This window comes from Falco naumanni, chromosome 8 (genome assembly GCF_017639655.2).
Source record: "Falco naumanni isolate bFalNau1 chromosome 8, bFalNau1.pat, whole genome shotgun sequence".
Taxonomy (NCBI): domain Eukaryota; kingdom Metazoa; phylum Chordata; class Aves; order Falconiformes; family Falconidae; genus Falco; species Falco naumanni.
In genome coordinates this window covers 18,476,466-18,492,770 of record NC_054061.1, presented here as the reverse complement: position 1 = coordinate 18,492,770, position 16,305 = coordinate 18,476,466, and the positions used below count along the sequence as shown (strand labels likewise).

Here is a 16,305-nt window from a genome sequence, read left to right as displayed (position 1 = left end):
TTGAAGGGAGAACAAAGGCTTCAGCAGCCAAGTAACTTGCAGTTGTATACTTTTCCCCTTTATCTTAGATCCAAGACACATATTACCAGCCAAGTTTTCCCAGCACCCTGCCTATCGGATCAAACTGCTGTTACGATGCAGTAAGAAACGCACAGGACACAGTGAATATCTTCTTTTCCTTACTGTGTAATCTGTATAAAAAATTTCTGACTGTTTTAGTAGTCTATCATTTAGTTTGGATAAAAACATTTAGTTGGGTTCAGTCAACTTCAGAGACAGAAGGGAGACATGTCCTGCAAAACTTTATAATCCTCTGCCAAGTTTCTTTACCCTGAGCTCAAGTAATGGCTGTTTGCTTACAATGGGGCTAAACACAGATCTACCTGTCAGCACATTCAGTTTCAGTCATTTAACCTTTAGTGACAAGAAACCAAGTATTATGGGTTATATGTAACTCTTCTGTATGAGGTGATCAAGCCAGGTATCACTAAGGTCCGAGAGGAGCCACTTCGCACAGCACATCCAGCCTCCGCGACCAGCGGTGAAAGCCTGGTGCCATCTAGCTGTCAATTTTGTTGGCTGACATTACATATTCCCCACGAATACCAATAAACTGCAGCTAACTCAGTACTTCTGTTATGTACCTAAACGTGCGTGTACCAGCCTCCCTTCTGCTAGTGATGTAATCCCATGACTGCTTAAAACCCAAACCAGCAGTATGCTGCCTCTGAGGAAGTCAATAATGTTAAGCTTAATATTAATCTAGACAATAAAAATTGTATTTTCACATCCCAAAGACTTTATTTTTAATGCTGAGCAAAATAAAATGCATGAATAAATAAACTTACAGCCCTAACAAGAAAATGCACCAAGACCAAGGAAAACTTAACTTCCAAGCTAACTTACCCACTTATAATTGCGTGAATGTAATTCACTGTGACAAAATCAGTAGTGAAAGGATAATCAAAATATGAAAAAAACGTAATCCTTCAAACGTTGCAAAATAATACGTTCACACCGTAAATGTGAAGTTATCATTTAAAGTAATTAAACACAGCATCAACAATATGTCCAAAAAAATTTACTATATTTTAATTAAAAAAAAATCATCTCTCTAAATAGCGCGCTGCTGAAATGTTATTTAGCTGCAATTTTAGCAAAGTTTAGGAATGTCTGTATTTGATACAAGGAAAAGATAAAGAGAGACAGCAAGGAATGTGAACACACCAGCACACACAGGCTTGTGTCCGGCTCTTTCCTTCTGCCTCGGGAAAGCCCTGGGAGAAGGGGAATGTGAGCAGCGCCCGTTGCAGCAGCTTTGTGCTCTGTTGTCAAACCAGGCTCTTCCCACATCAGAGTTTAACAAATAAAATACTAAACCAGCAGTCAGTGTTGACAAAGAGCAGTGCTTTAATCCACAATTATCCTTGTAACTCTTACTACTCCTTTTATCATCCATTAGCTTTGATTCCCATTATCCCATCAAGAACTGTGTCAACGCTTTTGTCCCTGGGGATTTCCCACAACTACTAGGATCTGACAGCCAAGCTTGAGTGCTAAGCAGGATCATTACCTCTTAAATCCACTTATCTGATCCACTGAATAGTAAATTGAAAAGCTCATTAACAGCAACAATCTGATTTGTTTTCACATGTGACAGGGTCATTTCAAGTCAGCATGAACACAGTGCTTGTAATAAAAACTACTACCCGTTCTGTAATGTGACAAATTGTAAGCTAAAATATATGTGATATTTTAAACACCTTCTTCAAAATCATTTTCAAAACCAACGCGCACTCTTGGCATGTAAAAATAGAAAAGCAAACAACCCCCAACCACAACAATGAAACACCCTTAGACTTTTAAGCACTATAAAAAATTAATGATAAAGCATTTTGGACGTATAATAATAAAACACACTTCACCAAAAAAGACCATGCTACATATTCAAAAGGTGGAAAAAAAACACTGTTGAAAGGGGTCGTAAAAGGATGTGGAATCACACATGGAAGTCATCTCATCTTCAGCTTGTTTCCCATCACACAGCCAGAGAATCACAGAATCGTTTAGGCTGGAAAAGACCTTGTTATCACCAAGTCCTGCGTTAACCCAGCATGGCCAAGGCCACCGCTAAACCCTGTCCCCAAGTGCCACATCTCCATGTCTTTTAAACACCTCCAGGGATGGTGACTCCACCACCTCCCTGGGCAGCCTGTTCCAGGGATTGACCACCCTTTTGGTGAAGAAATCTTTCCGAATATCCAGTCTAAACCTCCCCCGGTGTGACTTGAAGGTAAGGCAGCACAGGAGCTCATTAGGGTGCTGCGGGACCCCCACAGCCACACATGGGCTAGCTCTCCTCTCTTTTGAGACCTCTCCCGTCCTTCTTCCAGCAAGAAAAAAAACCCAAGCCTAATGCTTTTCCTTCCCTCCAGACTCTTCAAATAAGGAGCAGAATAATTAATTTTCAGTAGGAAGCAACCAGTTTAGCACTTCTGGAAAACCTTTACACATTCATTCCCAAACGCTTGCAACTGCAGGATTTAGAACCTCCAAAATCCTGAATCAACACACAGCGCTACGCCATCATGCCACGATATGGCCAAAACTGTAATCTAAATAGTAAAATATCCCAACATCACCATCTCATTCTTACAAGTTACAGATGTTAAGCAAAAAGTCCACCAAAATGATAACATTAGGCTACAATGTTCAATGAGTTGCACGGGCACAAGTATGTACTCGAGGTCCTTACAGCAGGCTTGGGCTGATACCACCACTGCAACCAACGCCCAAGCGGTACTGCTGTATTCAGGGTGGAAGTAATGGGACAGCAAAGAGAAAGAAGAGAGCAACAAAACACCTTTGGTAACAATCAATAACAATTTCAAACATACTAAAGCTAGTGTGAAGGCAAGGAATCCAGGGTTCCTTCCTTCTTCCCATTTATAGCACTACAACTGCCTCGCTGGGATCAGGACATTGAGGGAAGACCGCTGGCTCACAAGCTCTGGTGCCAGGGAATTTTTTACGATCTAGCAGATTTATCAGCGGCTCAAATTACATAACCATATACTTCCCAGCCACTTGAACTGTACCTGCTGCGTTTCAAAAGGACGAGAAAATAAAACTGCGGAACCAGCGTTTTATAAAGCGAAGCACTTGTATGAAAACACAGTCCAAGAAAACAGAGAAATAATTCAGTAATCACACTAAAACTTTTATTTCCCTGTCCTCTCTACGCTTTGGTCCTAGATATGCCTAACTTTGCTTTGTCTTTTGAGGTCTTCTCTTTTTGGTACTATCATTATAACTCTGAAGAAGCTAATTATGTCAATTCTTAAATGTGAAGCAGATTACAGAACTGGGAAGCTCAGAATATGAGTTCCTAAAGGTTGTATGGCTATATAATGACAGTCACAGAAATTCAATAACAGCACTGTATGGAATGTACTCAAACGCACCCCATGAAACAAATTAAAACAGAGCAATGAATCTCTCACACTGTGCAAATAAGAAAACACAAGAAAATGTCGGTTTCTATATGTTTCATAAGGGCTATTATAATGAATTAAGATTTTGGATAATGAATCTTCAGAAAATTACAGTAAAGTTATTACCCACAGGCACAGCGTAAATGCTTAAGATATTATAACTTCCTTGAAGCTCTCCAGGCCCTGCTGCAGAGCACTATCGCTGCGACATTAAAGTATTTTGTCATGAACACTGAGGGCAAAACCAGATCTTAACCATATCTACCCCGAGGTGACGGATGCTGAGCAGGGACGGCTGTCACCCCAGCGGAGGAGCCACCTCCTTCCTTCCCCAGCGCCTCCGTGGGGATGTGCCCAAGGCAGGCCCAAGGCAGGGCCGGAGCAGCCGCCATCGCGCCATCCCACGCCTCATCCACTGCGACTCCACGCTAATCACAGGTTTCTTTCTTGGTGTCGCGTACCACAATGCGTTTAGTGACTTCCACGGCTTTTTAAATCACTCTCAGGTATTCTGAGTTTTCAGCACTTAAAGGCTCCGTTACAACACAGCAGAAATCCAGCTTCCGAAGCCCACAGACAGCTTCTGAAAATCTGAATTGAATCCTCTAATTAGCACATTGGGGTGCCAGATCATTTGCCTTTACCTCCAGACCTTGGCTTTTCTATCCTCTCCTTAACAGAGGAACATCTTGGTCACCCCCGCTCCTGACCAGCTGTCTTTATTTAAAAGGTGAGATCTCAAACCACCCTTAACTCAGAGCCTAAACCAAGAGATCGGGCTAATCTCTTGTTTTGTAGTTAGCTTCCTAAGTGAAAAAAACCCCTCCAGAATAGACCATTAAGCAATTGCCTCAGTTTCAGGCAGGATCTCTGAAAATTAAGCTGAGCTTTGTGCTACATAAAAAGTAGGCTGCTCTCCTGTTGTATGTGTTTGTAAGCAACCAGAGGAACAGCACCACTTATATCAATGACATACTATCCACCACCTTACCTATAAACCTAGCTTAATTAAAGTACTGCATAAAGTTATCCTCAATCGATAGAGACCTACCATAAAATAACATTGAAAAATGAGGGTATTGTTATGGCAACTAAGTGTGATGTTGTAGGGGAAAGGATAAACCTGCTGCGTGGCTCAGAGATTGTTACGGGTGTTAGGGTGTTCTTTCCCTCCTAAGTCTGCTGAAATACTCCGTCATCACAAGCTGAGAAGCATCACCGGCTCCTGCAAGGGCTGTGTCCAGGCTCTCTTCCCCAACCCCTTCCCCGTTAGCTCAACGGAGCCAGAGAATCCAGGGGAGCTGGGGGTGCGGGAGGGATTAACTCGGCGCCTCCTGCTCTGCCAAGTGCCCACGCCATGCCAGCAATAAACCTCTCCTGAAATGGAAATTGATCTCTGTTTCAATGACCTTCTCTCAGCTTTTATTTACTTATTTATTTCTTCCTTTCTTAATTCTCGTTTTCTGAAAAAAATCTTGAAAGAAACGATTTACAATTCTGGGGAACTTACTTCGGGAGACCTGCTATGAACTAACAGCTGTTACAACTGATGCACCATGAGCCGCATCCTCAGGGGGGTGGGGGGTGGGGGAACTGGTTTATCTGCTAAGTCTTCAGTTAGCCAATTGATAAAAAGGTGCTTAGCTTTAAGTGTCTTGCTTAGACTTTCCATTTTGTAAAGCACCATTAGACATTTTTAATTCCACTGTCTCTTTTGTTCCCCCTCCAGGGCTTAAAGTACAAATATTATAGTGAAAACTGAGAAATCCTATTAATAGCTACTACTTTTTTAACATCACCCCGATTTTTAGTTTTGGAACCACAGCTTTGGGCTGCACTTTCCATCAGAGCTATACGCTGCACTGCAGAGATTCAAGCCATACATGCAGTCAGGTACTTGCTGCTTTAACATCCTCTAATGATGGAAATGAACCAATACCGTATGGATTACAAGAGTAGATCTGTGCTACTCACAAAACTCCAAAAGATAAAGTATTATAGGTACTTCAGCAGCAGTAATGGACGCTCTTACTTGCCCCTGTAACTATTAAAAGCGTCCAGCTTAATTTTATTCAGTCACTTAATTGTATCCAAACGAGTGGCCCACTCCGCGTGCTTATGTGCAATAAACCTCAATGCTAAAGCAACAACGTTAGTTTGGCACTTAAAAACAAGTAATAAAAAGCATAGCTACTTATTATAGTTCTACAATTTCTATATCCAAAACTATTTCACTGTACTAACATAGCTGCAGGTGTTGCACACCTCAGGATCAAGCCTTAAGCATACGAAATGTAGTGATACCATGTATTTTAAGAAGGTTTTGCACTGTGGTTGTACATGAAAGTTCTTTTGCACATTTATCCCACGGCATAAGGAGAGGTGTTACAGCCACCACAGCTAATACCAGCAATTTGAACAACCCTCTTTGGCAAGCCAGAAATAAGATAATTGTTCAACATAGGCTGGCTTTTCTGAAATACTGGAAGCATTGCCTGTAATTATAGACATCTGTCATTGCTAGCCACTCAGTAGTAACCCTGACATCAATATACAACTATAACACTAAACTGCCTGCAGGCACAGCAATGGAAGCCAGATACGAGAGGCGGGCAATCATCTGCCTCATCCAAACTATCTGTCAAAGGTTCCTAACCACAAATAGCTCTTACGTTTTGTATCCTTAGGATAATATGTTGATTTATTTTAGATCCTCTAATATTTACAGTCTAGGCCATCTACTAAAATAAAGAAACAAACCTTATGGCTAATGGAGGCAGTTACCGTTCAAAATCATCACGGAAGGTCATAGCTCACCGCTCCAACGTGAAACACTGATGGCTGCTTTGAATGTGCACCTGTGTATAAACTTTCCCTCCTCCAAAAATCACACATGCTCCTTTCCAGCTCCAAGGTACAGTGATGGCTGTTCTCTCATCAGCCAACATTTCATCCACCAACCCAAAGAAATATTTACATTTTGAACCTTGGGAACATGTGTGCAAAATCGTGCACAGTACGTTCCAGCATCCCCGAGTTCACCGTGTCAGCGCGGAGAAGTGCTGTGCAGAATTATTTTCAACACACAATTATGAAAAAGGAATTGCATTAATGATATCAAGTATGGTTACAGATTAAATACGTCACCAGTTCTTAGTGGGGAGCTGATGTACACTCCTAGCCCAGGAATAAAGTTTCTTGAAATTTACAGATAAACGTGGATAATTTCTTTGTAATTCTGAGGTGAAAATCATGCTGAAACCCTCAGTCTCTACTTTTTTGTCTTCATTTGAAAATCAGTCTCAGAAAGGGGCAAAAAAGATTGTAGGTTTAAACTAATTAAGAATTAACATCCTTACAATTATCATAATTTGTTATTAACAAAACTGAGATTTCTTAGTATGATTCACAACAGCCTCTGCTGAAGAGAAACTATTAATTACTAGACAGACAGTTAGCTTACAAGTGAGCTGCATTTTAAAAACCTCCTTTAAAATACAATTGCTAAATGCCTTACAGTGCTGTAATGTGAGACAGGTTCAAATCTTATTACTTCACTGAAATTAAAACCTAAGTTTTAATACTGTTCAAGTCGAACAATGATTCCACACTTTATTGCTTTTGAAATCCCTTGATGATCATAGGAAAAAATGCCCTCGAGAAAAAGAGACTCTGTTTTCGATAAACAGAAAATACAGTTTGCACTCTTAGCCTCTTTGTCATCACAAAAAAAGGATTTAATGCCAATTCTTTAAAAAAAGACTTTTTTCACAAAATGTGCACCTTGTGTGCCATTTGTAAAATCAGCTCACTTTCTTTTATTTATTACTGCAGCGCGGCAAGGCAATAAAGCAGCTACTGATAGCTAATAAATTACATGCCTTTTAAAACAATTCTCCAGCTACAAAAACTTGTAACTACAAAGGCTTACATTTACATGGTACATCGTGTGAAATGTCTATATTTATGTTCTATTTAAGCACATAAATAAAATCTGACCCTTTATTAAACAGCCGAGTATGAATCAGGGGCTACATGTGAGATAAACAAAGGGCAACTTTTTAAGGTTTTCCTACAGATTTACTAATTAATCATAAAATGTCACAAAAAAAATTGGCCTCAGCAATTCAGGTGAAAAGTATTTTTAAAATAAAATGCATTCTTAAGCATGCCCTTCAAGCTACCTTCAGGAAAAAAAGTGATCACCAATTTTTCAGTTACTGCATGATAACACAGAGATTTACTCCTGAATCTAAAAATTATGTAATAATATGTAATTTTCAATAATAATTGCAACATATTACTGTCGTACAAAAGACTACTTCTCCATCACATGCCATCAAAATGAGGATTTGTATTTTTAATTAAACTAAATATCACAGCTTCGGGAAAGCTTTTTCGCTTAAAAGTGGTATTTTTTTTAAAAAAACACCCTGCAGTCTGATTTCACCATGCATCCGTCTTCAAGAAATGCCTTAAATCTCTACGTATCTATTAAATTCGTTGAACTGCTCTTAAATATTTTTGTTCATGGCCAACCATGCAATATACTAATCTGCAGAGAATGCTGAGGTTCATTGTCTTTTACTTTTGCACTGCATTATTTTTAGGCTGATGTGCTAGACTATTTTCATACGCTTGTTCCTTACAATTTGATTGTCTCATAAATCATTAATCTAAGCATTACGTTCTTTTTAATTGTCTCTATATCATCATGTATCTAAATTTAAGATGTGTAGTTCTAATATTAATTTCCTCCACTCGCCGTTATTTTTATAGCATCTGTGGCTTTGGTTTTGCTTTGCTCACACAACTTTTCCTCACTGCTGTAGTTCCAAAATGGCAGTTCTTTAATTGAGCACAAACCCAAACCTTAATGCCCCGCTAACAAAAAAAAATTTAAAATATTGCTATTCGATTTTAAGGTAACAACCCATGACATGTTAGTAAAGACGCTGCATGATTCCGAATTCCTCACCAAGCACACCACCACCACGACTATCAATCATTTTGAACGGAGATGCTGTGGGGCAGATCTTTCAGTCTGACTGAGCATTGCTTGATGCAAAATGAGATGGGAAAGAGTTTTCAGACACTTTCCTACTCCCTTAATCCTAGGGCACCTTTCCCTATGGTAACCAAAGGTTCACTTCAGTAATACATGTTTTCTTGTATTTTGCACGTGCTTGAAATACCAAGACAGAGACATTCATTATCTAAAGCAGAAAAGAAGGAGGTTGAATAAACCAAACAGTCAGAACAACAGACAAAGCAAAGCCCAAGATCTAATTCAGGTTAGTCTGTCCGCTTGTGGGAATGACACATACGTGCAGTTTTAAGATGGTGGTGAATAAAGAGTGGACAGAGCCTGGTGCGTCTATGCTGGGAGAACATCCTCTGCCTAACAGGATGCCTAGGAAGCACTGCAAAGATGGAGGGAGAATTTAATAGGACTCTTTGAAACAACGGTTTGGTTCAAGAGGAGATACTGATACATTTAGTTACAAAAATGAACAGTGATGCTCAGACACTGAAAATTCCACTGCCTAATTTCACCCTAGAACTCAAGCTAAACCACAGGGCACTGAAATCAAGCTAGAGCTTACAAGAAAGGACTGCCACGGTCTGACCTACCAACAAAGAGGGTACTTGAGGGGTGTGCTTTGAAGAGGAGTTGTCAATATCAAGCTTTTGCTGAAATTAAGCAACTATAAACGTTGCCAGAATTTGACAGAGCATACTACAAACTAAGGAATTTCAAACACAAATATATTGCATAGGTGACACAGAAGTAGATCCAACTCTCGATCACCAGCAGGGAATAGAATTACAGTTACACAAGTATCTACTGAAAAGCTTACAAACCTAATAAAAGCTAATGAAACTGATCAATCAAAATTGGTCAAGAATCTTGATCAATAATTATTCTCAGTAACCTGAGAAGTGTCAGACTTTAGCTTCTGATGTTAAAGTCTTCTGGAGGGAAAAGAAAAAAAAAAAAAAAAAAAAGAGGGCCATCCTGAAGTTGTGCACAGAAAAACATACATGCTGAACTGTTTGGGCTCTGGCTGGAGAAACACAGACTAGCATTCAGGTTAAGGGGGAAAAATACAGAACAAACCAAAAAAAGGCAATCTCATCCAACACTTGAATTAGTCACACTACAGCAAACATAGCAAAGGTGAGAGCGGTTCATGGTGCAGAGCCAAGAGCAGACGACGGAACGGGCAGCGCCTACGACAGCCCGATGTCACATGCATACCTGGGTCCTGCGTGGCTGCATCATCCACTTTCCACATGCAGTCCTTCACGGAATGTCATCTTTTTACAGTATGACTGATAGTAATAGTCTCTAATAATATTGAGAGCAATTATTTTGGTTCATTTTGCTGACCTCTTAGGCAAACAAGATAATCAAATCTATGCAAACAGGGCAGATAACAGAACGCTGTCAGGCATGAGTACTCTCCACAGCCAAAGAACCTGAAACACGTCGCAAGCAAAGCGCTCTGTTAAGGCGTACTATCAGGTGCTGACTCATGCTTATATTATATTGCAAAACTCATTTTTAGCTCCAACAGCACACACATTTAGATGATTACATAAAAATCTAAATAATACTCTAAATGTTACTTCTATTCAGCAGATTAGAATGAAATTGGTTATTAAGGAAAATGTGTACTTGTGCTGTTAAGAGCTCAAACATGGTCTGTTATATTAATGCTACTTCAATCATCAGTTCCTGTGCATATTCTTACAAAATCTAAAATAATAATATGCTTCTATATCAACTTACACACAAAAGCTTCTACGTATCTTGTGATAAGCTGCATTACTGTGCAGATGATATCTATACAAATAATTTAATACTTAAATTGATATAACCCCCCTGCTTCAGAAATAAAACTTTTGTTCCCAGCAGACTTCTTTCTCAATAGAGCTACATGCCTCAAGAAACAACTCGTCAGTAGGGAGAATGCTCTGGAGAAATAATATGGAACCTTCCTCATGGCCTTCCTAAATGCAGTTCTTTTGATCCAAATTGATGCCAACTACCGACTCCTCCAACAAAGAAGACACAGATGAAACCTATGTGGAACAGATCACTGAAATACCGGTGGGGTTTTTTTTTCCTCTTTGCTTCAGGAGAATGGCAAGTGGCAGAAGACTGACACGTGTTTGCCTTCCTATGATGTTTAACGAAAGTGCATTTAAGTCTGAGAAGAGTACTTAAAAAATGTATTCCTGTACATGAAAACAGATCTGTATCAGAACATCATCACTAACAGTTTTGGACTACTTTATAAGCACACAAAAGAAAATGTCAGAAAGAGCTCTGAATAGTCTAATAAAAATAATTTTGGGAGGATGCGCGTATCTATGAAATGCAAAGTATAGCCCACATGTCCTGTGTTCCACAAATTTGACTTCAGGATATGGAAAGTGGTTATACACAAGGTAAGAGTCACCACCTGCCAGCCCTTGCTCTGTCTGGCTAAGACAGCTAAGTCATTGCTCCTTCACTGGTCAGATATATGAGGATGAACTAGTTCTGCCTTCTATAAATCCAACTAGGTATGAAAATCACATGCTGGTACACAAGATAGTGATGAAGTCTAACACAAACCTGAAACAGGCAGTCTCGAGAAGATGTTTATTTGCTTTTTTGTTTTAACTGAAATATGCATTTTCTTAAGGGAAAAAAACCCACCCCTTCCTAGTTCAAGCACTCCACATCCAAACCAAGTCATACTGCTTTAGATATTACAGTTGTCAGTCTCCCATTTTTGAACACACTGTGCACAAGCTAAGGAAGCCACGTGGCTCCTGTGGCAACTCAAGATACTACAGAAAGGAACATTCAACAATTAACAATGAATTAGCTCTTGACACTGTTGTATGAAAGAAATGGAGCTCTGACAGCTTTGGAACATCTGTGAATAAAGGAGACAGCTGGCCGCAAGGTGTTCCACTAAGCCATCATAAAATATGTCAGTAATACTCAGAAAATGTTTCTCCTTTCTCTCACCCAACTTCATATTTAGTGCTTTCGGCAAAATATGTTCAAACAAGAGGAGTTTCCATACTATTATTTATTACCTATCTTCACTCATCTGTTATCAACTTGAAGACAGCTAGAGATTTTTTTCTGGGGTGAAAGTGCTACTATGATGGGTTCTATTCCTAAGGACTGCTGAAAGAAATTTATGAAATGTCTTAATTCTGCCATTTTATTTAGAGAACTATAGATTAAAATTGAGAGTGGGATATTTTTCTTTTTTTGGCCCCAAATAAACACACACAGACTCTTCTCGTCTTGCTCCCCAAACCTACTCCCAGAGCCACCATTATATTAAAAACGAGCCGAGCTGACTTATGTATGAATAACACCACAGCAAAAGAGTCATAACTATCATCAGCTCAGCTCCAGCCTGATGACCTCCAATTCCAGTCTGCATTGCCCTCCAAACCCCTGAGTAACAAAGATACCAAGTGATGGAATATGAAGTGGTGGAAATGGACAGTATTATCACGCCACACTCCACGCTGCTAGAGCTGATGCCTAACAGTATGTCGGATTTCAGCTCATTTCAGAGGACTGAGAGGACTGTGCTTTTTAAGAAACATTTCTAAGTACTCAATTCTCCTTCCCATCAGCATCACAATGTAATTTAGAGATGGCTTTACAGGCATTTCTTACCTTAACATCTGAATGTCTTTTAAATGAACCACACGATACACGAGCGAGCACTGTGCCCTCACAGCAAAAAGACAAACAGCGCACTGGGCTGCATCAGGCAGAGCATCCCCAGCAGGCTGGGGGAGGTGATCCTTCCCCTCTGCTCAGCACTCATGAGACACATCCTGACTCAGTGATACACTTACATTGTCTTAGAATACTTACTTTTAGGGTAGTTCTGTTTTAATCATTATGAATGTTAAATTTAAATCACTCATGTTAACTCAAATTTAATCTGAGAATTATTCTAGTCACTGATTTATATGTTAAACCTTTACATTAAAAATTGAGAGCCAGAAAAAAAATCTCAATATGGATTTTTGAGTAATTGAAGACACACACAAATAAGTAGAAAGCGGGCTTTCCCCCCCTATTTTTAAACACAGATTCACAAATAGCAAGATTTTACTAGAAAATTAATCCGCATTTTCAGCTTTCCAGCATCACCAGAATGGCACAAAGGAGTTGAAACAGTATGGCTGTATCATTTCAGAAGTGTGTGTTAGTAAAAATAAACTGAAATAAAACAAAAAGGAGGCCAGTTTTCACACAGCTGTACTTTCAGGGCCCCTGCACTTCCCTGCTTTAATTCCTACAGCACTGTCAGCAGGACAAAGGAGTCAGCATCAGCCACTCTTCCCAGTGCCAGTGCCCAAGCCAAAATGCAGGTGGAAATATTCAAATAGCCCAGTGAAAATACCGACCTGTGAATACAACGCAACGCATAACCCATCATACTACTCTCCCTCTTACTATTCAGTCTTGGCAGCCCACAGACTAAAGGCATACAAATGCAGCGTAAGGGATGGAAGGAAGGTAGTTAACGCAGAGACTCTAATGAACCACATTTAAAAGTGCTGCCTGTAGCCTATGTACACCCAGAGGCCACATTAAATTGCCAATGGCTTATTTAAAATCTACTTTTGTCAAGCTCAGCCTTTGTGCAAAATTCTTCCTTTTACTTCACAAGATTTTTTTTTAATTTAAATCTTTTAATCTTTACGCAATGTAACTTTTAATATCTGCAACATATTTGATCTAAATATGATTGAATTGGGACAGATGGGTGCTAATAAGCCCATTTACTGTACATGCAAAACCCAGCGACTGGAGCTGGTTAGAAGTTTTCCAACTTTTCCCCTTGCCAAATGCAACTCTATCAGTATTAAAAGATTCCCTGCAAATATCTCAGCTGCCCCGAGAGCTGCAGCAGAAGCCTGGTTCCCCGCCACCCCCCACTGAGGCCAGCAGGCTGGTCTGGTGCTCACGCTCCTTGTCGCAGGAGGGCAACTCTGTTCTGCTGTTCCATCTCCGATCTAAACACGTGCACTACTGCACACTCTTGTACATAATTAGTAGTGAAGCTTCCAGTGCGGAGGATGCCACTAGAGGGCTCACACATGATTACAGAGACATCACATCATTTCCACGCGTTACAGAAATTCACAGAATCTGCATGATTCCATTACTCAAATTCTTTTAAACACAGGAAAACACTGCTTCCAAATAATTTATTGGGCCACAGTTTAACTGAAATAATAGCCTGAAAATGGTCATCGATCAGTTATGTAGCTAGAACATCAAGTCAGCAGAGGGTATCTGTATCTTCCATCAAAACCAAACAGTTACAGACCGTGCTTTCTGGGCATTACAATTCACCATTAAATACAGGTCAGTCAATGGCGTACTGTGTAATGTAATACTATAATGACATACCATAGGCAGCCTTACACACTCAGTGGTGACTTAATCTTGGTTGTTGTTTTTTTTTTTTTTAAACGCAGGTTTTATTGGAATGTTTACATTCAGTAATTACAAATGTGAGAGGTGCTGTCTCTGAATCACTTCATTAAGTGAGAACCATACAGAACTCCATCCCGCAACATGGGGATCCCATCCCATGCTGTGCTCCTGACTGTGGTAAGAGTGGATGGTATGAAGTTCCATGGCAGGCCAGGCCTTAATTGCCCAGCATCATCAGTTTTCCACTTCAGAGGCCAACACCCAAAACAACTGCCGCAGTGGAGTAACTGCTAGGACTAACGCTATACTTCTCTCTTGGGCAGAACGAGAGAGGAGATCTAGCTAAACAGGAGTCAACACGAAGCAGAAGAAATATATTATGTATGCACTAGATACACACAACACATTTACATTCTCGTCCACATTAAACTGTGCTCCAAGCCAGCAAAAGTGATGGCAATGAAATCTATCTATCTATTATTAAAGGAATTAAGTTGAAAATATTTTGACACCAAGTGATAGACTCAAACAAGCATTTAATTTTACAGCTAAACACCAATACTATACATTTTAGACAAAAATATTCATTGACAATGTATCCTATTTGACTTAAAAAATCAACTAAATAAAAATTAACACAACAGTGTGCAAACAAAATTAACAGTCTATAGCAGATGAATCCTCTATTGCACCTGTCCTCCACTGTGCAAAAGAACATCAGCCTGCCACTGATTATTTCTTTTTGACATGATTTATCGCCTACTATTCTTTAAACTTGATAAAGCAAATTAATCTTTGATTGCAGGAGCCACTGGAGGTTGTCATTAGTCATGTAGTTTGGTGAGGCTGCATGTGTTTCATTTACCAGTCACAAAGAAATGAAAGCCCAGCAGCCATCACTGGCTGCTTCAACTATTTTCCTGATCCACCCAGGAGAAAAGATAACAGAATTCAGTACGTGGGATTTTAAGCAGCTACTCTAGAACTGACCCACATAAACAGAACAGAGTATTTGCTTTTCCAGAAAGAATGCTGATGCCCTAAAATTTATGTTCCTAGGGACAAAATAATTGGTAATGAACAACAATTTGATCCAATTAACGTGTATTTCAAGCTAGCAGTCTACTGAGTTGTATGTATAACATAATTTTATGTATTAAAAAACAAAAAATTGAATCCTTAATTGTGCTCATATAGAAGACGCATCGGGAAAATCTGATCAAGTCTTAACAAACATGCACAGACTGAAAAACACCCTTCAATTAACGCTGGACCGTCCACATCAGACCCCTCAGCTCCCCTGTTCCAGCAGATTGTCAGCACGGTTGCAAAGACAGCAGAATATTGTCACTCACCGGACTGGGAAGAGTCACTCTGGACCGAACACAACTCTTTTGGCAAAAGCAGCTGGGGCTGAGGCTGCTTGCCATGGCCAGGCAGTGCCTGCAGCATGCCCAGGCAGCTTGGGCAGCCCCCGTGCCACCGGCAGGGCTCCGCTCCCCAGCTTGGGTCACCACAAGGAAACCCTGTAAAACCCTACCTAGGCAGGTATCTCCCCGGAAAAGGTCAGGAATTATTTCAGTGAAAATCATCCCGGAAGAAAGAGCTGTCCACACAAGAGGCACTGTTCCAACCCGAAAGGTAACGTATGCTGGGTAATCCTGTCTGAAAGTACAAAGCTGTGGCAAGCATGCACGAAGCGCCATGGGTCGCAAATCGGGATTATTAAATGACACTTGTCAAAACAAAGAGTTTCAGATACCATATGGACACAGTTATAATAAAGAAAACATTCCTGTATTAGGTAGCATTATAGCACAGTACGTATATGTTAAAAAATTGTTCAGCTCATTTATTTATGTATCACTATATTTAACACAGAACTCAAATTATCTAGGGTCTTTTCTTCAGCTTCTATTATAACAGCAAGTTCTACATTTTAAAGAAGTTTATTACCTAATAACACACAAAACTTGCCACTTTTGAAACCAAAATTTTGATGTATAACCCCAAAAAATTACGGGGCTATGTTGTCCACCTTCCTTAAATTACGTATTTAGAAAAAAATAGTGTGATGTGCTAGGAAGATTACAGAACCAGGAAAACAAAGGAACATGATCAAACAACTTGGGGTGCTCCTGAAATTTAGTGTTGCCATTATTCTTCGTATCAACACTTTATTACTGAAACTTCATATGTTGAAAAAACCCCACTCCTGAGCTTTTCTCCTATCTCTACCGGCAGCTTCAAAGTTAAAGATTTACAAACTCGTGGGGTGCCTCCTTTTGATGCATCACTGTAATTTTTTCATTTTTAAACTGAGTAATT

General features: G+C 39.8%; 1 protein-coding gene across 3 annotated transcripts in view; it reads right to left on the bottom strand.

Moving 5' to 3' along the window:
- Positions 1-16,305, bottom strand: part of RANBP17 (RAN binding protein 17) — a 163,398-nt gene that overhangs the window by 77,660 nt on the left and 69,433 nt on the right. The gene's annotated exons all lie outside the window — the stretch shown is intronic.